Source organism: Sminthopsis crassicaudata, chromosome 3 (assembly GCF_048593235.1).
Source record: "Sminthopsis crassicaudata isolate SCR6 chromosome 3, ASM4859323v1, whole genome shotgun sequence".
Taxonomy (NCBI): domain Eukaryota; kingdom Metazoa; phylum Chordata; class Mammalia; order Dasyuromorphia; family Dasyuridae; genus Sminthopsis; species Sminthopsis crassicaudata.
Window position 1 is genome coordinate 332,608,072 of NC_133619.1, and position 24,959 is coordinate 332,633,030.

At 33.9% G+C, this 24,959-nt stretch overlaps 1 protein-coding gene across 3 annotated transcripts in view; it reads right to left on the reverse strand.

The window, feature by feature from the left end:
- Positions 1-24,959, reverse strand: part of MYLK (myosin light chain kinase) — a 424,364-nt gene that overhangs the window by 342,598 nt on the left and 56,807 nt on the right. The window lies entirely within an intron of this gene.

Consider the following 24,959-nt stretch of genomic DNA (forward strand, 5'->3'; position numbering starts at 1 on the left):
CAAATGTTCTTTGTTACATGGGATGATTCTCTGGACAGGCAAGAGAAGGAATATAAGTAAATTTAAGACATAAAAAATAAAATATATCAATAAAGTTATTTTGAAAAAATAGGAAAATCACATGTTAGATCTCTGTTTTAGAAAAAATAGGCCAGAGAGATAACTGAAGAAGGAAAATATGGGACTAGGGAAACCAAGTATAGTGGTATAGAGAAAGGGTGATGAGACCTGGCAGGAAGAGATGGCATTATGCTATCTATTCTGCTCCTTTTCAGAACAAGGAAAACCAAGATCATATTTGCTCTCTTCTTGCCAAAAATTCTTTGGACAGTCTACTTGCCATAGCTTCCCTATTTTAAAAAAATTCTGTTCATGACAAAAAGAAATTTCCTAGGTTAACACCAAGCAGCTCTAATCATTCCAATTTCTCTTGAATTAAAAGCAATTGTTAAGATAATAACGTTAATTATAGTATTGAATAGTATTTCATAAATAAAGTTTTATTTCATTTTTATTAAAGCTTTTTATTTTCAAAAAATATGTATGGACAATTTTTCAACATTGATCTTTGCAAGACCTTGAATTCCAATTCCCCCCTCTTCCCACCTCTTCCCCTGGATGGCAAGTAATCCTAACTATGTTAAACATGGTAAAAATATATATTAAGTCCAATATATGCACACATATTTATACAATTATCTTGCATGATAAAAATGAGATCAAAAATGAAAAAAAATAAAAATAAAATAAAATGCAAGCAAACAAGAACAAAAAGAGAGAAAATGCTATGTTGTAATCCACACTCAGTTCCCACAGTCCTCTCTCTGAGTGTAGATAGCTCTCTTCATCACAAGATCATTGAAACTGTTCTGAATAATCTCATTGTTGAAGAGAGCCATATCCACCAGAATTGATCATCGTATAGTCTTGTTGTTGCTGTGTACAATGATCTCTTGGTTCTGCTTATTTTACTTAGTATCAATTCATGTAAGTCTCTCCAGGCCTCTTTGAAATCATCCCACTGATTGCTTCTTATGGAGCAATAATATTCCATAACTTCAATGGTATTTAAAAATAATAGCTAGTATAACAGTATTTATAATATTTATTATAAATTATATTTATATATATATAATATATAATAATTATTTATTATTAAATCTATTTAGATTTGCTACATTCTTTACATACATTATTTCATTTGATCCTCCTTAGAAAAACCTTGTGAGACAGGTACTTTTATTATCCCCATTTTACTGATGAAGAAATTGAGCCCAACAGTCAAGGACCTGCCCAGGGTCACACAGCTACAAGTGTCTAAGGCCAAATTTGAATTCAGGAATGTTAGGTTCTTACTAAGTGCTAATGAGATAATGAGAGGATAGGTTCTTACTAAGTGCTAAGTCTGTCCTTAACAATTCTCTAGTCCACACCTTTTGGTTCAGGCCTTTAAGGGGAGGTTTACCCCTTTGAACTTCTGGGGAGGAGCTTGCATGTTTAAGAGGAGCAAGTTCATTGGTTGAAGTATTTTTTTCCCAGAAGCCCCTGAGTTATTCCACGCCCATTCTCTGGGAGGATAAAAGAAGCAACATTGAGCAAGGGAGGTCTCTACTCTAGGTCAAAGTTGGCGGCTCTCTACTGGAAGAAGAATCTGGCCAAGAGATTGAGTTGAGACAGCAGATCTCCTCCCAGAGAGCGATCTGCAGTTTCTGGAGACAACAGAACATTACAATTTGGCGTCCACAAAGTGGGGCAAGGACTTTTGCTTATCCTGACAAGTACTTATTCTGAGCCCTTCAGAGGAGCTAGACCGGACCTTTACACAGAAGATGAGTCTTCTTGATTCCAGGCCCAGCACTTTATCTACTATACCACTTAATAAAAGCAAAATGAGAAATATGGAAATATGTTTAAAAGAATTGCACATGGTTAACCTATATTGAATTACTTGATGTCTAGGGGAGGGGTCAGGAAGTAGAGAAAAAAAATTTGGAACCCAAGTGCAAAGGTGAATGCTGAAAACTATCTTTACACATATTAATAACCAAATTAACAAAAATCATATGATCAAGAGATGCAGAAAAAAGCATCTGATAAAATCCAACATCCATTCCTATTAAAAACATTTGAGAGTAGAATAAATGGATTTTTCCTTAAAATAATCAGTAGCATCTATTTAAAACTATAAAAACTATGTAATGGGGATAAACTAGAACCATTCCCAATAAGATCAGGAGTGAAACAAGATTGACCACTATCACCATTACTATTCAATATTGTATTAGAAATGCTAGCTTTGGCAATAAGAGTTGAGAAAGAGATTAAAGAAATTAGAGTAGGTAATGAGGAAACATCTGAGAGAATGGAGAGATGGGGGAGGTGGGACTATTATAAAAACTATAAAAACAGAGAAGCCTAAGGGAAACAAATGATTGACATCTAAGTAAGAATAGAAAAACAAATGAAAACTCCAGAGTAAGAATCAGAAGGAGAATAAGCAACTTAGGGAAGATGCAGAACCTTACCAAAATAACAGAATCCCTGAGGATTCACTTAAACAAAACAGAAATCAGTTACTCCATGAGTCAACAAGAAATACTAGAACAAAATTTGAACCCCCTCCCCACTTTCCCCCTACTAAAAAAAAAAAAAATCAAGATTTCTTCAAACAAAAACAACTAACCTGGAGCACATATCAAAGCTATATAATCTATTAATTATACAACTAATTGAAAAACCACAAATACACACAAAAAAGGTTTAAGATACCTTATTTTAAGACACTATGAATGAAAACTTTCCAGACTTATTAGAAGCAGAAGGCCAAATAAAAAAAAGAAAAAGAAAAAATGAAAGAATCCACTGATACCCTGCTGAAAGAAACACGAAACTAAAAAAACAATTTCCAAAATGAAAACATCTAGGGATGACATAGCCTGAATCTAGAACTTTCAGGTGAAAGAAAAAGATACTGCAAATAGTCAGGAAGATATCAAATCATCAGTAATCACAGACAGAATCACGCAAGATCTCAAAGCTACCACTATGAAGGAGAAGAGAACTTATTAGAGTTTTGTTCTAGAAGGCAAAAGAAAAAGACAATAATAAAATAATAAGAATAACTCACTTGACAAAAATGGATGTCTTATGGGGGTGAAGGAGATTTGATGAAATAGAGGATTTGCAAAATATTCCTGATGAAGGGACCATAGCTGAGTAAATATTTAGAAATGGAAACATAAGAGTTAAGGGAAACATATGATAATGATAAATATTCACAATCCGTTATGGGGAAAAGAAACAAATGTTCCTTAATCTTAATGTCTTCAAGGGTCATAGAGGGAATAATTAGGACAAAATGCTTGGGAGTGGTTTTGTAATATTTTCATGATCTTAAAAGAAGGAAAAGAATGGGAAATAAAAAGGAATATTCTATTAAATAAATGAAAGAAGAAAATGCAGGGAATGTATTATTTCATATAGTTGGAGTATGTTAGAAGACTACAGAAACATGGAAGAAGGGTAGTGGGAGTAGGCTATAACCTCACTTTCATTTGAATTGGATGAAGAAGGACTAAATATATATGATCTAAGTATTTTTCAGAAGTTCGAGATGCTTCTAAAATTTTTCTTAAAGTTTTGAGAATCTCTTTTGTACTCATCCTGTTTGATTTATATCTAACCTGAGGCAGCCGATAGTCCAGTGGATTGGGTACTAGGCCTAGAGTCAAAAAGTACTGAGATACTTATTAGTATGCAGTTATTAGAGCAAATCACTTAACTTCCTGCCTCAGTTTCCTGAAATGTAAAATGAGAATGATAATGGCACCTACCTTTCAATGTTGTCCTCAAATGAGATAATATTTGTGGTTTGTTTTTTTTTTAAAAGCCCTTCACATGGTGCTAGCACATAGTGGGCACTATGTAAATGCTTATTTCCTTCCTTTTCCTTTTTAAAAATTAAGCTTAACAGATTAGAAGTGAATGGCATTTTTTTTTAGATATCTTTCTTTTCTGATTTTAAATAGTCATGGATCAAGAGCTGGAAGAGACTTCAGAAATTATCTAGTCCTTACTTTCTCATCTAACAGAGGTACACAGACTTAGAGAAGTGAATTAATTTACCAAAGGTTACAATTAGGATTTGAATTCAGGTTTAAGCAGGCTTCCCATTGTACCATGATGCTTCTCTCTCTCTCTCTCTCTCTCTCTCTCTCTCTCGTCTGTCTCTCTCTGTCTGTTTCTGTCTTTCTTCTCTCTCTTCCTTTTTTTCTTCCTTTCTTCTTCCCTTCTTTCCTTCCTTCCACCTTTCTTCCTTTCCTTTTTTTCTTTCTTCTTTCCTTTCTTTCTAGCCCTAAATCCTGTATTTCTCTTTAAAGACTCTAATAATGAGAGCATAGACAGCTGGGTATGGAAGTAACTAGAATCCTAGATTGGAATCAGGAAGAGTTATTTTTCTGAGTTCAAATAGGTCTTCAGACACTAACTATATGATCCTAGCAAGTCACTTGACTTGTTTACCTCAGTTTCCTCATATATTAAATAAGCTGAAGAAAAAAAAAAAAAAAAAAAAGGAAAACCATTCATGTGTCCTTTCAACATATTCTGCCTTTGTTATTACTTGGAAAATTTCTGAGAGCAAGGGCACAATCTTTTTCATGATGAAATTTTGTCCTAAATTTCCAGAATCATGGACTCATTTCAAAGAGGATACTCAGAAGAAAAGATAATTTGGCCCTAATAATAAAACTCAGAATTGATTTGGAGACAGATCTAAAGGCATGGTGCCACCATCTTTATAAATAGGTGCAGAAAGACAATTAGCAATAGTAATTCACCTTTTCCATTTCAATTGGAAACTAGTTTCTGTGCTGTGTCCTAATGCAGTGCATGAGTAACAGCAACCTAAATGATCAGAGTTTTAAGAGCAAGGTGGAAAGTTCCAAATACAACCTTTGAATCAATCAAATGACTAATCCAATTCCAAAGTACTGTCAGTTGAAATGAACAGAGAGAACCAAGTGTGAAGAAAAATTCACCAAAGGCATAGTACACAGCTGATCAAAGTTAAAATCCATCTGCCATCTGAAATTAATTTTGCACTAGCTATAAAATCAGACAAACCTGTCTTGGGGTTTTCATTAAAAGTCAGAAATTTCCCACATGTCTTTAGGAGAAATACATCATTATCTCCAAGCACATAAAGACTCATCTGGCATATTGTTTATCTTTAGTATCTCTGATCAGTAGATTTTTTTATGGGGGTGAGGATGGGGAAAGGCCGTTGGAATGGGGAAAAAAGAGGTGTGCAGAGCCAGAAGGTTTGTCCTCTCCATGTTATGTTCTAAATATGGTTTATATAAACTTCAATTTCTTACTAGCATACTAGAGGCTTAATCATAGCCACATGTTTCCCAGGAGGGATGTGGAATCGCCTCTTCAAATCATAACTGATCAGTAAATAGGACTATTTTAAAATACAGTGTCTTCAGATATTAAAGTTCAATGAGGGTCCTCACTACTTCACCTTCCTCCAAAATTCTCCTCTCTCTCCCCAGCACACACAGCCCAAGCCAGAATCAGGATGAACTTATCTTAGCACTAGGGATTCCCAACTTAGTTTTCCTCCAAAGATAACCAGAATCACAGATTTAACCTTCTAGACAAAGATCACTGTTCTGTAGAATACCCTCTCATCTCTTTGCTAACCCATTTTGACTTTCCTGAAGGACTCTGTTTTTATGGCTCCCTTCTTCCAGGAAATCACCTCTTCCTAACCCCACTGTACTATGACTACTCTGGATCACAGAATCACAAAATCCTAATCACAAAAAGCCTCACTTTATCCAACTGGTACCTGAAAAAGAATTAAAATCATAATATATATTCAATAAGTGGCTATCCAGACTCTTCTTAAGGACTTCCAATAAGAGAGAACCTCTCATCTCTCAAGGAATCCTATTCCGCTTTTTGGGAGTTCTAATAATTAAGAAAACCTTTTTTTTCTTTCTTCAAGTCTAAATTTATACCTTCCACTTATTGTTTCTTGTTCATCCTCTTAGGGCTAAAAGTACAAGTCTAACTGACGTTCCAAAAAGTTGACCCTTTCCAATATTTGAGTGTAGTTAATAATGGTTTAAATAGTTAACACAGCCACAAGTTTCTTCTGAATCTTCTCTTCTCCAAGACAACCTTCCCATTCCATCAACTGGTTCTCAAATAACATTGATTTCTGGCACTTTACCATCTTCATTGCCCTTATTTGGAGCACTCTTCTATTGATCAAATATTCTTAATAAACTGAGGTGCTCAGAAATTAATGTAGTACAGATGTTACCTGCTGAGGCCATATATAGAGGGACTATGACTCTCCCATCTCAGACACTAAGTCTCTTTTCATGAAGCACAAGGTTACATTGCCTATTTTGGCTTCCATACCAACGCAACTAAAATTCCCGGAAAAAAGGAAGCAAGAGTATAGAAAAGAGTTAAAAATGTTTTTGTTAATGGAATGAGAGTACAGAAAAATTGGAAAAGAAATGAGTTATGGAGGAAAGAATTAGAAAGACAATTATTAGTTTGGCAAAAGAGATATAAATCTTGTTCAAGCAACAAATTCCTTGAAAATTAAACCCAACCAAATAAAGGTCAATGACTCCACAAGGCAATAAATATTAAAAACAAAGTCAAACGTTAAAAAAAAATAGAAGAAAATGTAAGGTATCTTATAGCATTAACCAGCACAATGATATAATCATAATCACAAATAAAATAATGATAATCACAAAAATAATCATTGGATGAGCTGAATGCAATGACCCTCCCAAAAATAGCTTAAATATCCTGTTTCAGGAAAGCTCAAAGAAAACTTCCCAGATCTGTTCCAAGTGAGGGGACAAAGCAGAAATAGGAAAACTCTACAACCCTAGTGAAACCCCCAAATGAAAATGCCAGGGAATACCAAAATCAAATCCAGAGTTTCCAAGTCAAAGAAAAAAAAACAAACACTACAATGAGCAGAGAGAGAGAGGATAAGGATTTAAGGATGACATAAGGAAAATATAAGGATGACATACTGGGTGACTGAGAATATGATGGTGCCCTCCATAGATGAAATAGGTTAAGTTAGAGAGAAGGAAGGGCTTTGCAAATGGTGAAGGGAAGTGAATTGTAGGATCAGAGGATAGAAATGATAGGATTATTGTTTCTGGCTTACTGTAAGAACTGCTAGAGCTGTTTAAAAGTAGAATAGAGATAGGTGGTGCAGTGGATAGAGTACCAGCCTTGAATTCAGGAGGACCCGAGTTCAAATTTGGTCTCAAGACACTTAACACTTCCTGGCTGTGCGACCCTGGGCAAGTCACTTAATCCCAGCCTCAGAAAAAAAAGAAAAAAAAAAAAGTAGAATAGGTTGTTAGATGATGGTGAATTTCCTATCACTGAATGTGTTCAAGGAAAGGTTGAATCATGATTGATCTGAGATTTTGTAGAGGAAATTTACTGAGGAACAAAGGGTTCTGTAGCCTGAATCCTTACTCTTACAAGAAATTGGACTTCTGAGAAAGATGAATCTGATAAGCAGGAACCAAAGACTACCTTCACAGATCTTCTTGGCAATTCATTACATTTTCAGACTTTACAGCTTACCTGCCTAAAATTACAATCTCTTATTAATCTTCCCTGTTTTAACTGAGTTATTTAAAATTGACTTAAAAAAAAAATCTAGCCTCCTCTACTTACACACACACACACACACAATTTCCTACCAAGAAATTGTGAACCTATCTTAAGAATTTGGTTAGATGTTATTTCTGACTCTCCCAAAATTCATAAGATCATAGATTTATTGCTTGACAGTGCTTTAGATATATCTAATTCAATTCTGTTTTATAGATAAGAGATCCAGAGATTTATTCCCAAGGTCACATAGTCAATAGCACAAAGATTCTAGCCATGTCTTCTGCCTCCAAATACAGTCATCCTTCCACGATACCTTTTCGTTATAAGATCCAGAAAGGCTCTTTTGCCTTTTAGGTTCCAAAGGCACCTATCCAACCTCAGTTACCTGAGATAAAATAGCAGTTGCCTGCAGGTTCTTCTCAAAACTACAAACTCACTGGGAGCTCTCCCTGGTGCTGCTGTGACTACAGTTTAGCTCGGACTCTCATTTTCTGCTTGTCTCCCTGTGTCTAACCTATACCTGGGACTTTTCTAAACTCTGATCTGCTGGATCAAGACTCTCTTAACTTGTCCTAAACTGTTTCAATATCTTTTGAGTCCTCTCCCCAATTATCAGGGTGGCTATAAGTTTTACAGTTGTGGGACAGGATTCCTGCATTGAGTGAAAAGCTGACTAGATGGCCTCTTAAACTTCATTATAATTCCAACTCATTTTTATATAATTCACTTTGCTTTAGTTCCCTTTACTCTTGAAAAAGAATTTATTTGAAAATAATTAGCTAGTTAAAAAATACTAATAGGAAAAGGGAATTCATCTTCAGCAATTATGTAGATATCTCACTATCTGATTCCCTTAGTTATTTTTCTTGATAGTAAGGGACCCAGTTCTGAGCTACATATATCTGATCCAATCTCAAACCCCAGGGAAATACTAGGGCACATTTTTAGTGAAAGTGGAAGAAAGGGATTGAGAAGGAAATGGGAGAAGGAACAAACAGTTTAATGGTATTAATTTCACAGAGCCTGAGGTTTCCTAAGTTGGAAACTGAACTCTTCCCAAATGTGGTCCCAATTAGTATCAGTCTATCTTTAAAAGAATTACATTTTCATCAAAGGACATTGAAGAATGAAATTTGGCTCCCTCTAAAGAGCAGAAGTTTAAGGAGGAAGAGATCTATAAGGACATGGATTAGAAAGCAAGTGGATCAATTAATTAAGCAAACATTATTAAATATTTACTGTTTTCCAGGCACTCTGCTAGGTTCTAGTTTTAAAAGAACAAAATTGAAATAACCCTGGTCTTCAATGTGGAGGGAATCTTGGTTATCACTTTCCCAGGGGGACTAAATTAACTTCTTAACCTCCCAAATTCTCATTCTTTTGTGACTGAGACATAGTTTTCCACAGGCAAAACAGAGAGAAATAAGAATATTTTCCATGCACTAGATAACTAAGAAAGCATGATCAATTAGGGTCCATGAAGAGGTAAGTCTGAGATGCTCTGACATTCTTAACATAATAATGATTTTTTGAAGTTTTTGGTTATTGTGTTACTCTGATTGTGTTAGATAATTTCCCCTAAATTTTCTTTTCTTTGCACTCAAGATATACTTCTTCCCATTTTTCACTCTCATTTAACATTAAGACATAACAGAACCATTCCAAAGTTTTGTCTCATTACACTTTTTCTATGAATTCCATGATGATAAGGATGAGAAAAGATATGTGTATCAGTTACTCATGTTTGAATATAAGCAGTTATCCATGTTTGATCCTTTATTATTCTTCATTCATGTTTATATTTCCTCTTCACTCCTGTCTTTTTACTTCAAAGTTTCTCAGTATCTTTAGTCTTTTCTTCTGGAATGGAAGTCTTAGTTCATTAAAGGAGCATTTTCCTCTCTGTAGTATTATACTCAATTTTGCTGGCTTAGTTATTTTGCCTTCTAGAATACCATATTCAAAGTTCTACATTCTTTTTTAGCCACAACTAAAAAATCATGTATGATCCTAGTTGTAGCTTTTAGTACTGTCCAGGGGAAAAATATTGCAAGAATGAAACTGTACATGTAACAAGGAATGACAGGATTTAAGACAGCAGATTCTACTTAAAAGAGAGAAGATCTTGCAACATATCATACTAAAAAAAAAAAAAATCAAGAATAATTTACCTTAAAAAACTAAGTATAATCCTAATGGGAATTTTTTTTTAATGGAAAAGAGCACTTTCAAGCATTTCTGAAGAAAAAAGTGAGCTTAGTAGGTACTTTGAAATATAAGCACATGAATCCAGAGAAATCTAGAAAAGCAAATTTATTTAGACAACTGGATTAAACTGTATGGTGATATAGTGCTAATATTCTAATAGAAGAGAAGAGACAAGTGTTCCTTCATAACTTTAATAACTTACAAGGATATAGAGTAAATTAAGTAAGAAAAACTGAAGTAAGAGATAAATTGGATGTATGCTGAGTGTTTGAAAGGGGAAAGTATAAATAGGAAAAAGGAGGAATATGCCAGCAAAGTAATGGAATTAGTTACTTCTCATAGTTGAAGTATGTAAAAAAGATGACAATGTGAATATGCATAAAGGAAGATATAAGTAGGCAAGAGATGAGTCTCACTCTTATCTGAAATAGGAAAAAAAAAAGTATTGAATTCACATTCTAGTATATAAATATATCAAATTCAACAGAAATACAAGTAGTGATATTGGCAAGATGGAACAGTTAAAAAGGAGGATCATACTGAGGAGGGAATAGTCACAGCCAAAACAAATTTCATGATTCTAAAGTGAAGACTGAAAGGGAAAACAAATAAAACAAAAAAACTGAATCTAAGAAGGTGCCTTAGATTATTTCTTATGTATATTTGGGAATAGCTGAAGAAACTATAATTTATGAATGTAAAAGAATATTATTGAGTCATAAGAAATACCAAAAATTTCAGGAAAATCCCAAGAATAGTGTGATAAAGTGAATAAAATACCAGGTCTGGAGTTAGGAACAGTCATCCTCCTAAGTTCAAATTTGGTCTCTGATACTTATTAGCTATAAGACCCTGGATAAGGCACTTCACTCTTTTTGTCTTTGTTTCCTCTTTTGTAAAAATGTCTGGAGAAGGAAATGGCAAATCACTCCAGTATCTTTGCCAAGAAAACCTCATATGGAGTCATGAAGAATTAGACAGAAATAATTGAATGCAACTATTGCAACAATGAATTGCTATAGAATGAATAGAAAAACAATATTTTTTTAATATAGCAAAATATTAAAAATTAAATTCCAAACAAACAACAGGAGAACCAATAAAGATGTGGGTGGAGTAGTTGAAGAGGTAGAATAATGTCAGGGAGGGACTAGTTACAAGCAAAACAAATTTCCTGATAACTGAAATGAGAGAACAAAAAAAAAAATTACTAGAATCTAAGAGGTTGCCTTAGCTTTAGGCAAATAGGGAACAACTGAACTAAACAGTGAAGATAAGGGAATATATATATATATATATATATATATATATATATATTAATAGTTTATTTATTTATTTATTATTTTTATTAATTTTTTTAATTATAACATTTTCTTTGACAGTACATATGTATAGGTAGTTTTTTGTTTTTTTTTAACAACATTATCCCTTGTACTCCCTTCTGTTCCGAGTTTTTCCCCTCCTTCCCTCCACCCCCTCCCCTCCCATATATATTAAATATCTTATAGTATGTCTTAGGTACAATATATATGTGCAGAACCGAATTTTGTTGTTTTTGCAAAGGAATTCGCAAGGTAAAAATAATCTGGGAAGAGAAACAAAACAACAACAACAACAAAAAAACAATGCTCTCAGTTTACACTCATTTCCCAGTGTCCCTTTTCTGGGTGTAGCTGATTCTGTCCGTCATTGGTCAATTGGAATTGGATTAGCTCTTCTCTATGTTGAAGACATCCACTTCCATCAGAATACATCCTCATACAGTATCATTGTTGAAGTGTATAATGATCCCCTAGTTCTACTCGTTTCACTCAGCATCAGTTGATGTAAGTCTCTCCAAGCCTCTCTGTATTCCTTCAGTTGGTCATTTCTTACTGAACAATAATATTCCATAACATTCATATACCATAATTTACCCAGCCATTCTCCAAGTGATGGGCATCCATTAATTTTCCAGTTTCTAGCCACTACAAAAAGGACTGCCACAAACATTTTGGCACATACAGGTGATAAGGGAATATTTTAAAATGACTTAAGAAAGATTAAAAGTTCAGAAAATCTTGAAAATTCTGAGAGTTCTGAGTATGAACTGAGGAAGGGTGAAAAGAAGCAGAATTTATACAAAGAGAACAATATTGAATTTTTAAAAACCAACTTTGCTATCCATCTCCTGACAGAGAGGACTTAAACAAGGAACAGAGAAACAAGTTTTTGAGTATGGCTACTATGTGGATTTATTTGTCTTGACAATGCCTATTTGATACAAAGACTTGTTTTCTTTTTCTCAGTTTTAATTGGTGGAGATATCAGGGGAGTTTAACAATAATTATATAAAAAAGAAAACTATTGAATCAATTTTTTAAATGCACTAATCTAATAGAAGGAAGTTCAGATGGAAGTACAGACATTAAGAACAGTTTTAATTTTAATATATAGACATATATATATATTTTTAAAAAGCAAACATTATAAAAAAGAGATTCAAGTACACATATGATTCTCTGTTTGGGATTTTTAAAATGATGATGATATAGAAGAAATGAGTGAAGGAATATTTCTTAAAAGTCTGGGGAGTTCAAAAGCTGAGGGGAAAACTACAAAAGCAAGGAAGGTAGAATTAGATAGTTTTAAAATTATCGTGGCTGTTAATCTGACTCCAGAAGAACAAAAAATTCAAAGAGCAGTCTCCCCAAAACAGAACTCCAGCTGTTAAACAAATTAAATGTTAGGTACAAAATGGGTGTCAATGGGTTCTTTCCAACAAAGCCTGAAAATAAGAGGCAGCCATTGGAACAACACCTTCATCCTTTTAGGGAAGCAAACAGGAAATAAAAAGAACTGATGTCTAAAGTGAAAATATTTCAAAGTGAATAAATGACATTTAATAATCCATTTTTGGATTAAATTTTACATGCATAAAGATTTCTCCATTTGGTTCATCTATTTGGAGAGTAAAAATTAAATTTTAACCTTAAGCCTTTTTTAAAAAAAATACATTCAGGAAGTAATTGCTTTTTACTCTAATAGTTTTTTTTAATACATAATTTGTGTATCACCTAATTAAATTATATTTTCAAATAATATCATAATAATGTCTGCAGGAAAATAAAAGATCATGTTCATTTAAAACCTTCATCTGATAAAAAACAATCAAAGCAAAAGGAAAGATCATGCTGAACTAACTTCATTTTCTTTTCTTCACTTTTTTTGGGGGAAACAATTAGGAAACTGATAAATGAGGAAAATGGTAGAGACAGAGTTTATCTATTTTTATAAAGCATCTTTTGGAGAAGATGAAGTAATGTGGATTGGATCAGTGATGTCAAATTCAAATATGAACAATCCCTGCAGACCACATATTTACTTAGAAAACAACAAATTAATACTATATGTTGTATTATATTTTTATTTATTTTGTTAAATATTTTCTAATTACATTTTTAAAAATTTGGTTCATATCAGAATTAGGAGTTTTGCAGGCATCTCTAGATACAACAGCAATATAATTAGATGGACTTAGACCTGATTGGATGGAGAGACTCCAAAATTGTCATTAAAGGCTCAGGATCAATGTGGCATACTGGGAGGTCTCCAGTATTCTGGTGATCTGTGCTTGTCCATGTGCTTTTTAGTCTTTTTTTAAATTAACACTTGGATAAAGGCATAGACATTTATTACATGCACAAATGATAAAACAAAGCTGGAAGGGGTCGCTATCACAGTGGATGATAAATTAGGATCCCAAAGGATCTTGATAATCTAAAGCATACAGCTTCATCCAGGAAAATGAAATCCAGGAGGAAAAAACATAGAATCTTTCACTTTGGTATAAAGCCAGTTTCTCAGGTCCAAGGTGGTCAAAGTATATGTTTTGATAGCTGTTTTTCTGAAAAAGATTCTGTTTCAGCATATTTCACTGTATTTCAGTGGGCTGTGTAGTCAATGTAAGCCAAAAGAGTGATATGCAATGTAACTATAAGCTGCATCAAAAATTGAAAGGCCTAGAAAGACTCATAGGAACTGATGCTGAGTGAAGTGAACAGAACCAGGAGAATATTGCAAGATGATCAGCTATGATAGACTTGGCTCTTCCCAGAAATGTGGTGATTCAAGGCAATTCCAATAGACTTTGGGATGAATGCCAATTGTATCCAGAGAGAAAACTATGGAGACTGAATATAAATGGAAGCGTAATATTTTCACCTTTTTGTTTGTTTTTTTCTTTCTCACATTTGTCCCCTTTTTTTTCTTTCTCAACATGACTCATATGGAAGTATGTAAAAAATGAATGTATATGTATAACCTAAAAAATTTTTAAAAAGTCTTCCAAGAGTCACACTTCATTTTATCCTTGTCACACTTCACCTCATCCAGAACAGTGATATCACTCAAATAGAAACTGATCCCTGCAGATTACATGATGATTTAGAAAACCACATATTAATATTATCTTTATTGCATTGCATTTTTATTTATTTTGTTAAACATTTTCCAATTGCATTTTTAATCTTGTTTAATCTTTGGGGAGTTTTAATATCCATATGTCCAATGGACAGTGGGTTTAACACCTCTGATCTAGGATACTGTGTTCAGTTCTGGGCACCACAGTTTATTGATATTATTGGAGGTAATAACTAGCATTTATAGAGTCCTTAAGGCACCGTGCTAAATACTACAAATATCTTTACCATAAACCTAAGAGGCAGATTCATGACCATCAGCATTTTACAGAAGGAGAAAGTAATTTGTCCAAGGTCACACCATTGGTAAGTATCTTGAGGCCGAATCTGAATTCATGTCATTCTGATAGGTTCAGCCCTCTAGCCATTCGTCATATATTTGCCTAAGGACATTGATCCACTGCAGAGCATCCACAGAAAGACAACCTAAGAGCTCTGAGTCCATACCATTTAATGACTGGTTGAAGGAACTAGAAAAAAGAAGACTTAGGAAGAATTCAATAGTTGTCTTCAATTTTTAAAAGTTATGATATGGAGAAAAGATTAGATTTGCTCTGCTAACTCCAGAGGGCAGAATCAGGAGATATCCATAAACACAATTAATAGGCTTATTTAGGTTCCAGGAAAAAAAAGTTTTCTTAAAAATCAGAACTGTCCAAAAATGAAACGGGATATCTTGAGAAGTGGTTGTTTCATTCTTCTTGGAGGTTTTCCATCAAGGGCTACATAACCACTTGTCCATCTATTACAATAAGATTTCTTTTCAAGTATGAAGTAAACTAGATGACCACTGATGTCCCTTCTAATCCTCAAATTGTGATTCGGATTTACCAGTTTTCAGTCTCTCCCCTTCAGTCCATCCTCTTTATAACTACCAAGTTAACATTCTGAAAACAAAGGACTACACTACTCAAAAACATTCAATGGCTCCCTTCTAACTCTACAATTAAAGCACAAATTCCTCAGCTTGGCGTTTAAAGCCTTTAACAATCTGGCTTCCACATAACTTTCCATATCTATTTCTTATTACTCCTCTTCATGAATTCTATAGTCCCGACAAACTAATCTAATTTGCTATTCCCTGGACTCAACATTCCATATTCTATCTCTGTACTTTCATATAAGCTAACAATTCTCCCTACCTCTGCCTCTTAAGAAGCCTTTACTTCCTTCAAGGTCCAGTTCAGATGCTATCACCTTCAAATGAATACTTCTCATCCAAAAAGGAGTTAGTTTAGTTTAGTTTGTTTTTGTTTTTGTTTTTTTTTAAATATTCTCTCTGGCCTCAAATTGTTTTGTATTTACTTAACCTGTGTGTATATTGTATCTCCCTAAAACAATATAAGCATTTTGAGGGTTGTGTGTCCAAAAAGTTTTAGGGCCAATTTTTGCTTAAGAGTTTTAGGATATGCATGAATTGATAAGTGAAGTAAGTAGAACCAGGAAAATAATGTACACAGTAACAGCAATATTGTAGAATGATCAATTGGGAATGAATTGGCACTTCTCAGCAATGAATGATTCAGGACAATTCCATAGGATTTATGATGAAAAATTTTATCTTTCTTCAAAGAAAGAACTGATGCTGTCTGAAATCAGCCTGAAGCATATTATTATTCACTTTCTTTCTTTCTTTTTTTTGTCTTCTTGCATTAAAATGACTAATATGGAAATGTTTTTCATGATTGCACATATATAACCTATATTAGATTGCTTAGCATCTTAGGGAGGGGGGAACAGAAGGGAAGAATAGAATGTAAAACTCAAAACAAAAAAAAAAGCTCATAAGTTAAAATTTGTTTTTACATGTCATTGGGGAAAAGTAAAATGTTATTTTAAAAACAGTAAAAAAAATTGAGGGGATGGCATGTATTTTAAAAAAGTAGAACAGCATATTATAAAACCAGCCAATCGTGGAATTAAGAAACTCTCAATTCAAATCACACACTACTTGTGTGAACCTGGACAAGTCAATTATGTTCTCAGTACCCCCAGACAATTGTCTAAGACTAAATTAAAAAGAAGTTTCATCAGTGGAAGTAATTTTCACACTGGAAGTTTATTTTCTTGAAGAATTCACAGTTTTTGGCAAAAATAGAATATATAACTTAGAATATACAGTACAATATTTTTATTTTTAAAATTATTCCTATCTTATTTTTCCTGCAACAAATTAGAAGGTAAAGACATGCTTTTATCAGAATCATATAATTATTCATATAGGTATCATTGAATAAATTTGGGGAGATATTTAGGACTACTTGTTGAGGAAAATATGGTTAAGAGATGACAAGCTTCGCTCCTGGAGGGCACTGCTTCCCAAGCTCTAGAATTTAGAGATAAAGTGGTTGGGGTTTCTGCTACCAAGGAAACAGAAATAAAAAGCTTTCTAGAGTCACTTACTTTTCAGCATTATCAGCTTCACCTTGGGCCATGATACTTTGCAAACCAGGGGTCTGTCTTTAAATGCATAAACCAGCCCTTATGTGCATAAACTTTCTTCCTTTGATCTTTCAACCAGTTGTTGCTTCATTATGTCAAAAAACTTTACAACTCTGGCTTAAACTCTGGGAATACTCAACAGTCTGAAAAGCACAAAACCCAGAGTTTGATCTTAAATCCACAAAATCAAGTCTCCTTTCTTAACCACAAGTTCTACATTTCTTTATGGTAATAGCTTACACTGCATTTTCTGCTTATCAGTCACTCTCCAGATTTTCAGACTGGCCACCAACATTCACAAATTTCTGGATGTGATAGTATGATTATACTTTCCACTTTCCAGCCATATCTAAGACAAATCCTTTGCACTCCAGTTTCCTCCTCCCATTGGAACTGAAGGCCACACTCTGGGACTTAGGGACTCTGATGAATTAGATTTCATCTTCTCTTATCTTGACACAGACCCACTATAACCATTTCCTGGACCAAAGCTTCTTAAACTGTAAGTTATGAGCTTATATGAGGTAGCATAACTGAATATGGGGATCACAAAAAATTTGACAATAGTAAAAGATATCAAATATTCCACCAAGATTTAATTCTCTATGTAAAAATAAACGAGCACATTCATCTCATTAATGTATAAATTTGCTTTCACCTTTAAGGTGTAGAAAAATTCTATGTATAAGAGAAATTTTAAAAAATAAATTTCTTTATGATTTATCATCGGTAAATGTTTAATTTGTATATCCATACATATATCTATATACCTGGTTTGCATAAAAATTTCTCTGGAGAAAAGGAGTTGCAAATAGAAAAAGTTTTAATAAGCTCTGTCCTCCACATCTCCATGTTATGTTTGCCTCACATTGCCTCACTTGAACTGTATTGTCTTACTCAGAATATAAGCTCCTTGAAAGCAGGGACTGTCTGCTGACATATTTGTAACCCCAGTGCTTAGAAAAATTTTTGGTACATAATAGATACTTAAATGCTTTCTTGTTCACTCATTGGTTCATTAATCATGGTCCTGAACTCACAACACTTATTTTAAGACTGGCTTTCTCTATCTCACCAAGGTTGGAATTACCATTATTCCAATTTTACTGCCAATTAGCATGAGGGGTTTAATCTGTTCATTTATGATTTGAGGTCTGTTTTTGATAATTTGGGGGCCCCTTTCTCCTTCAGATTTATCATAGTAAGCACAATACAGATGCTTAATCTGTTTAGCCTAAAATAGCTGAGAATTCTAAAGCCAAAGATATCCACCAGCCTCAATATCTCCATTAGATGGAATTACAGATTTGTACAACTATGTCGGCTGGTCACATAGTTCTTTTATGCAACCAAATAAATCCTGCTTTTAGATATCATCTCCTAGGGAGTTTAAATACTTACCTAAAAGTTTCTTCCATAGTTCAAAACATTCTTGACATTCTTTCATTTGGAACTGTTTCAGAGACAGTTTACCAAGCAGAGAAGAAAATTATCTGCAATATTTGAGGAATCAAAAAAGATCATAAAAAAGGGAAAGGAACCCAAATGTACAAAAATGTTTGTGGCAGCCCTTTTTGTAGTGGAAAGTTACAGGAAACTGGGTGGATGCCCATCAGTTGGAGAATAGCTGAATAAATTATGGTATATGAATATTATGGAATTGTATTGTTCTATAAGAAACAATCAGCAAGATGGTTTCAGAGAGCCCTGAAGAGACTTACATGAACTGATGCTGAGTGAAATAAGCAGAATCAAAAGAATATCGTACACAGGAACAAGAAGATTATGTGTTGATCAACTTAGTTCTTTTCAACAATGAGGTGATTCAGGCCAATTCCAATAGACTTATGATGGAGAGAGCCATCTGCATCCAGAAAGAGGATTGCGGGTTCTGAATATGGATCACAACATAGTATTTTCACCTTTTTTGTTGTTGTTTGCTTGGTTTTTTTTTCTTTCTCATTTCTTTTACTTTTTGATCTGATTTTTGTTATGTAGCATGATAATATGTGGAAATATGTTTAGAAGAATTGCCCATGTTTAATCGACATGGGATTACTTGCTGTCTAGGGGAGGGGAATACAGGGAAGGGAGAAATTTGGAACACAAGGTTTTGCAAGGGTGAGTATTGAAAACTACCTTAGCATATATTTTGAAAATAAAAGCTATTATTAAAAATTTTGGCGTCACAGGCTAGTCTACCTTAATATGATACCTTTTATTTTTCTCTGGCTCAAATTAGCTCTACCTTCTGCCAGCCTGAAGACTCTTTTAAAGTGGCAATTCTGGCTAGGAGGCAACAACTTCAGAGAGAGGGGCTAGGAGGACAGAAGGAGGATGGAAACTGAGGGACCCTTACTTAGAGTAAATCAGGAAGCAAAAATAACAAAATTTCCCTTCATTTGTATAGTATCAAGACCTGTCAGCTTTTAAGTACTATAAATAGATCTTATGAGTGAAACTGACAAAGACCTGGTTTACATACAAACTGATGCCTGAAAGTACTATATTTTCAGGTAGAATCCTATTTTAACAAGTCTGAAGGGAATTCTGGGTCAGCTATTGTTAAACTGGAATCTAACTGTTAGACTGTACATGAGGACAATGAATTGTTTTTCATTTTTATAAAATCTTTCTTGTATAGCAAATCACTAGCATATACTTGGAGCAGTCAAGTGGCACAATGGACACAGTATCAGTCCTGAAGTCAAGAAGACTCATCTCCCTGAGTTCAAATTCAGCCTCAGACACTTACATTCTGTGTGACCCTGGGCAAGTCACTTAACTAAGCCTGTGTGCCTCAATTTCCTTTTCTGTAACATGAGCTAGAGAAGGAATTGGAAGAAGGAACCTCTCCAGTATCTTTGCCAAGAAAACCCCAAATAGGGTCATAAAGAGTCAGATGGATACATTTGAAATGACTCAACAAGTAAACAGGAACCATTGGTATTGTGTATAAAAGAAGAAACTTGATGTAGAAAGAGTATTTTGTCATTTCCAATCTGTGTTGCCTATAAGGATAAACATTCCTGCAAACTTTGCTATAATTGTATTTGAATATAAAATCAGAAAATGTTAATACAATTTGACATATATTCAAAATATTTTGTTGACCATGTCTTGGCATTTAATTTCCTTTCTCTCTCTCTTTTGTCTTCTTGGTGTAAGTATTTCATGGCTGTTTATCCTTGGATTGTTGGCAGATATAAAGCAACAAAGCTCTGACCCTGGTGAGTTGGAGAGGTGAGTGGGTGGGGGAACTGAAATCTAATGTAACTTTAGGAAAATTTCAGCTCTTACAACTTAGGAAAACTGCTGGAACCAGCCTTGTAGAATTTCTGAAAGACCACATATTCATTTAGCTTTTTTAAAAATGTGGTGATTAATAAAGCAAATATTAAACACTCTATTGTCTGTCTCCACCCGGTGGCAGGATTGAGCCCTCTCATATGACAAGCCCTACCAGTTAAAAAACAGTCAAAAGGTTATCACCAAAAATAAAACATACACATGTGTGTAGGCACATGTAGTGTGATGGAGCCCTGATCTCAGAGTTAGGAAGGCCTAGATTCAAATCCTGCCTAAGACAATTGACTATGTGATACTGATTCTATGATTTAACCTCTTGGAGTCTTAGTTTTCTAATCTGTAAAATGAGGGGACGGACTTGATGACTTTGAAGGTCCCTTCCAACTATCACTCAAAGATCCTATGAAAATCAAAATCATCGATCACAACATAGCATTTGTATTCTTTGTTATAGTTTGCTTCCATTTTTGTTTTTTTTTTCCAGGTTATTTTTACTTTCTTTCTAAATCTTATTTATGCAGATAACTGTATAAATATGTATACATATATTGTATTTAACATATACTGTAACAAGTTTAACATGTATGGGACTGCCTGCCATTTAGGGAAGGGGGCAGAGGGAAGGAGGGGAAAAGTTGGAACAGAAGCGTTTGCAAGGGTCATTGTGAAAAATTACCCATGCATATGTTTTGTCAACAAAAAGCTATAATAATAATAATAATAATAATAATAATAATAATAATAATAATAATAATAAAACAAAACAAAAAAAGAAAATCAAAAATCATCCTAAAATTCTGAAAAATGTCAAATTTTAGCATCATCCAGGCATTTGAAAGTTGCTGTGCTAATATAAATAGCTCATAAAAGAGACAACTTTCTTTTATTAACTATATTGACTCAAAATTATGCCCAAATTCTCATTCAATATTTTTATGTACCTTGGTGAAAGTGTTTGCTACATAAATAAACAAAGTTATTTGGACTTGGAAATGGAAATGAACTGGAAATGAAAAGAAGAAATGGAAAATGAACTGAACATTTTCATTATTTCTCTTTTTTTTTTTTTTGAGGCAATCAAGGTTAAGTGACTTGCCCAGGATCACAGAGATAGTAAATGTCTCAAGTCACATTTGAACTCAGGTCCTCCTGACCCCAAGGCCAGTGTTCTATCAACCCTACAACCTAGCTGCCTTCATTATATTTTTTAAAAATGCTAATATTTTAAAAAATAAAATTCTACCCCAATTTCAAATTATGTATAAATATTAGAATATTGTAGAATAAAGAAATGAATTAAAATTGTCCCATCAAAAAAGACATGTTTTAAGAAATGTGTTTTGGCAAGCTGTGTTTTGGATCTTGGTTTTTTTTTTTTTTTTTTTTTTTTTTTTAATATTTTTATTTTCCTCAGTTACATGTAAAACATATTTTTACATTTGTTTTTAAAACTTTTGAGTTCCAGCTACCCCTTCCTCTCCATTTCTATTCCTGGTTAAGAACATAGATATGGGGGGGGGGAAGGATTCTGGGAAGATGATGGAGTAGGTTGGTAAATTTCAAGCTCTCCTGACTTCCTCCACAAATGGAACAAATCTGCACCTCAGGATGAACATAGAATCATGAAAAATCAAGACAACTTAGGGCAGACCAGGGATCCTCCTGATACAACCCGAGATCATCTTAATGAAGAAAGACTGGAGAAGATCTGAAGAAAGATCCAGCAGGGATTAATCCCTGTGAAGCGCAAACACTTCTGGGCTAGTTCCACAAAAACACTGTGGGGAGCTCTAGGGCTAGCTGGGTGTGGCGGGAGCCTCAGCAGGAACCACAGACACTTGCACCTCCTGGACTTTTGTGGAGTCCGGCAGGAGTCCAGGAAGACTGAAGGAACCTTGGTTGATTGGGAATGCCAGGACCAGCTGTGCTGCTGAGCTGCGGCCCTTAGCGAGAAGAAACCAGCACCCGGTGAGTGCAGCAACGGGGCAGGGATGTTGGTGGCTGTGGCACTTACTGGAGGGGAGAGCTCTTGGTTTGCGGTTCCAGGTCACTTCCAGAAGTGAAGCTAGAGACACCATCTCTATCACCCCAGGCTTAGAGGTGCTTACACTAATATTTCTTATTAAAAAAAAAAAAAAAAAAAAAAAAAGAACCAGCACAGAAGAAAGAACTCCATTCTAGAAACATACTGTGGGAATGGGGAAGATTAGGGTTCATCTCCAGAAGAGGACAATGAAATAAAAAAAAAAAAAACTTTCTACCCCAAAGAGTAACATGAAATGGCTCCCTGTTGAGCAAATTTATAGAAGAACTCAAAAAAATCAAAAGGGAGACATTGAGGAAAAACTAAAAATAAAAAATATCCAAGAAAAACAAGCAGATTGTGAAAAAAAAAAAAAGTTAAACTAGAAAAAGAGATACAGAGTTTCAAAGATGAAAATAACTCTTTGAAAATTAGAATTAGGTAAGGGGAAGCCAGTGAAACTATGAGACCAATAAATCACAAATCAGATTATTTTTAAAAATGAAAAAAAGAACATATTGTGAAACATAGGAAAAGCAACAGATTTGGAGAACAGATTAAGAGAAAATATAAGAATACTTGGACTGTCTGAAAGTTATGACCAAAAAAATGGACCCTGACATAATAATGCAAAAAATAATCCAAGAAAATTGTCCTGGAGTGATAGAACATGAGGAGAAAGTAGAAATAGAAAAAATACACCCATAACCACCTCAATGTGATCTTTTATAGAAAATGCATAGGAACATTATCACCAAATATCAAAACCTCCAGATCAAAAAGAATATTTTGCAAGAAACAAAAAAAAATTCAAATATGCTGGAATTACAATTAGAATTGTACAGGACTTATTAGCTATCACAATAAAAACCCCCACAGATCCTGCAATCAAATCTACTGAAAATCAAAAGAATTTGGCCTGAAGCCAAAAGCAAAATTATCTATGACACTGAACAAAAAAAAAATGGATATTCAATGTATTTACAGATTTTTAGGACTTTCTATCAACCAAACCTAAACTTAATAGAAAATTTAACATATAACAGACAATATCAAAGATCAATTTCAAGGAACTCAATACAGATACATGTTTTGTTTTGTTTTGTTTTTTAAACAAGGAAAATGTATAACATGTTTAAAATTGACATCAATACAACAACTCAAAAGAAAGATTGAAACAAAATTAAGATAAAAATAGTAATTATGTATACAAATAAGGTACAGAGGAAGAACAGATACAGAGGCACTAGAGGGGGGAAGGAGGGCTCATAATTCTGAAAACCTATTTACATCAGGAATGAGTTAAATAGGCAACACTATATATATACTATGAAAGGTATAGCACTCTCCAAAATCTATAAAGAAATAAGGAGGGAGGGATGGGTAGACAGGGAAGCAAAGGGTGAGGGAAGAAGACAAGGAAGGGATTCAAAGATGGAAGAAGGTTAATAGCAAGGAAGTTAGGAGCAAAATTAAAACAGAGAGTCAGTAGGGATAGGAAAAATGTGTGGGGATGTGTGGGGCTATGTATATATAAATATATCCTCTCTTAATTATAGCCTTCTTAAGGGGGGGGGGGAAGGTTGGGACAAAAGAGGAAAAAAGAATAAAGTTAAAAAAGTACATAGCAGGGAACAAAAGAAGAATTTATAAGGAAGTAAAAGATGGACATTCATGAATATAATTTTTCTACTAATAATTTATGTACTTTTGAACTGATATTTGTTGTTATATATTTTGAATCCTCCCTGATGTTCTGCTAGACACATGACAATATTCTCTTTTGTTTTGTTTTATTTTGTTCTCTATTCCTTTTCTGTTTGTCTTTTTTCTTGTTTTGTTTCTTTAAATAAAATAAATTTGGAAAATAAAAAAGAATGTGAAGTTATGCAAAACATTTGCATAAAAGTCAAGCTAAAAAAAAAAATCCCCCCCCCCAAAAAATAAAATCTCAAGAAAAAAAAGTTTTTAAAAAGTATACGTAAGTATCTATTCAGACACAAATCAGTTCTTTTTCTGGACATCGATAGCATTTTTCAACATAAGTCCTTTAAAGTAGTCTTGGATCATTGTATTTCTGATTCACGGATAATCAGCTGTGAAGGACTTAGCTATTATCAGCAATATAATTATTATTGCTATTACATTGCTATTACTTTGTACACAGAATATTTCATTGTGCTTGAGCTCATGGAGGACTTTCCAGGGTTTTCTGAGAGCATTGGACTTTGTTTTGAAGGGAGGTCCTACCTTCTAATATAGTTCTCCTTTGATATTATATCAGGACTTAAAAATCATGTTGGATTCTTGAAAACTACATAGCCTCTACAAAACTGGAAAGGCTTCATGACTGGTCCACTCATTCTAAAAATCAATTAGGTACCTTTCCCAAAAAAGTCACTATATCCCTATACACTCACTGTCTAAACCATACTACTCCTAGGCCTACATCACCCCCAAAATGATCAATATACAATCCATCCATATACAAAAAATATTTTTAGCAGCTCTTTCATGGTGTCAAGAAAACTGGAGATAAAGAGGGCTGTCTGTCAGATGCTCAAGTCTAGGTTAGCACATCTTTAGAAAATGAAGAATGAGATAATTTCAAAGAAATTTGAGAAGTTTTGTAGATAATAATGCAAAGTAAAGTGAAAAGAATAAGAGTGATTTGTATAATAACATAAAGAAAAATAACATTAAGACTTAAAAACTCTGCAACACAACAGATAACCATAATTCCTGAGGAATAATAATGGGTGATGGATTCAGGATGCAGAATGAAACATATTTTTTGGACTTGGACAATATGAGAATTTGTTTTGCTCAAATCTATG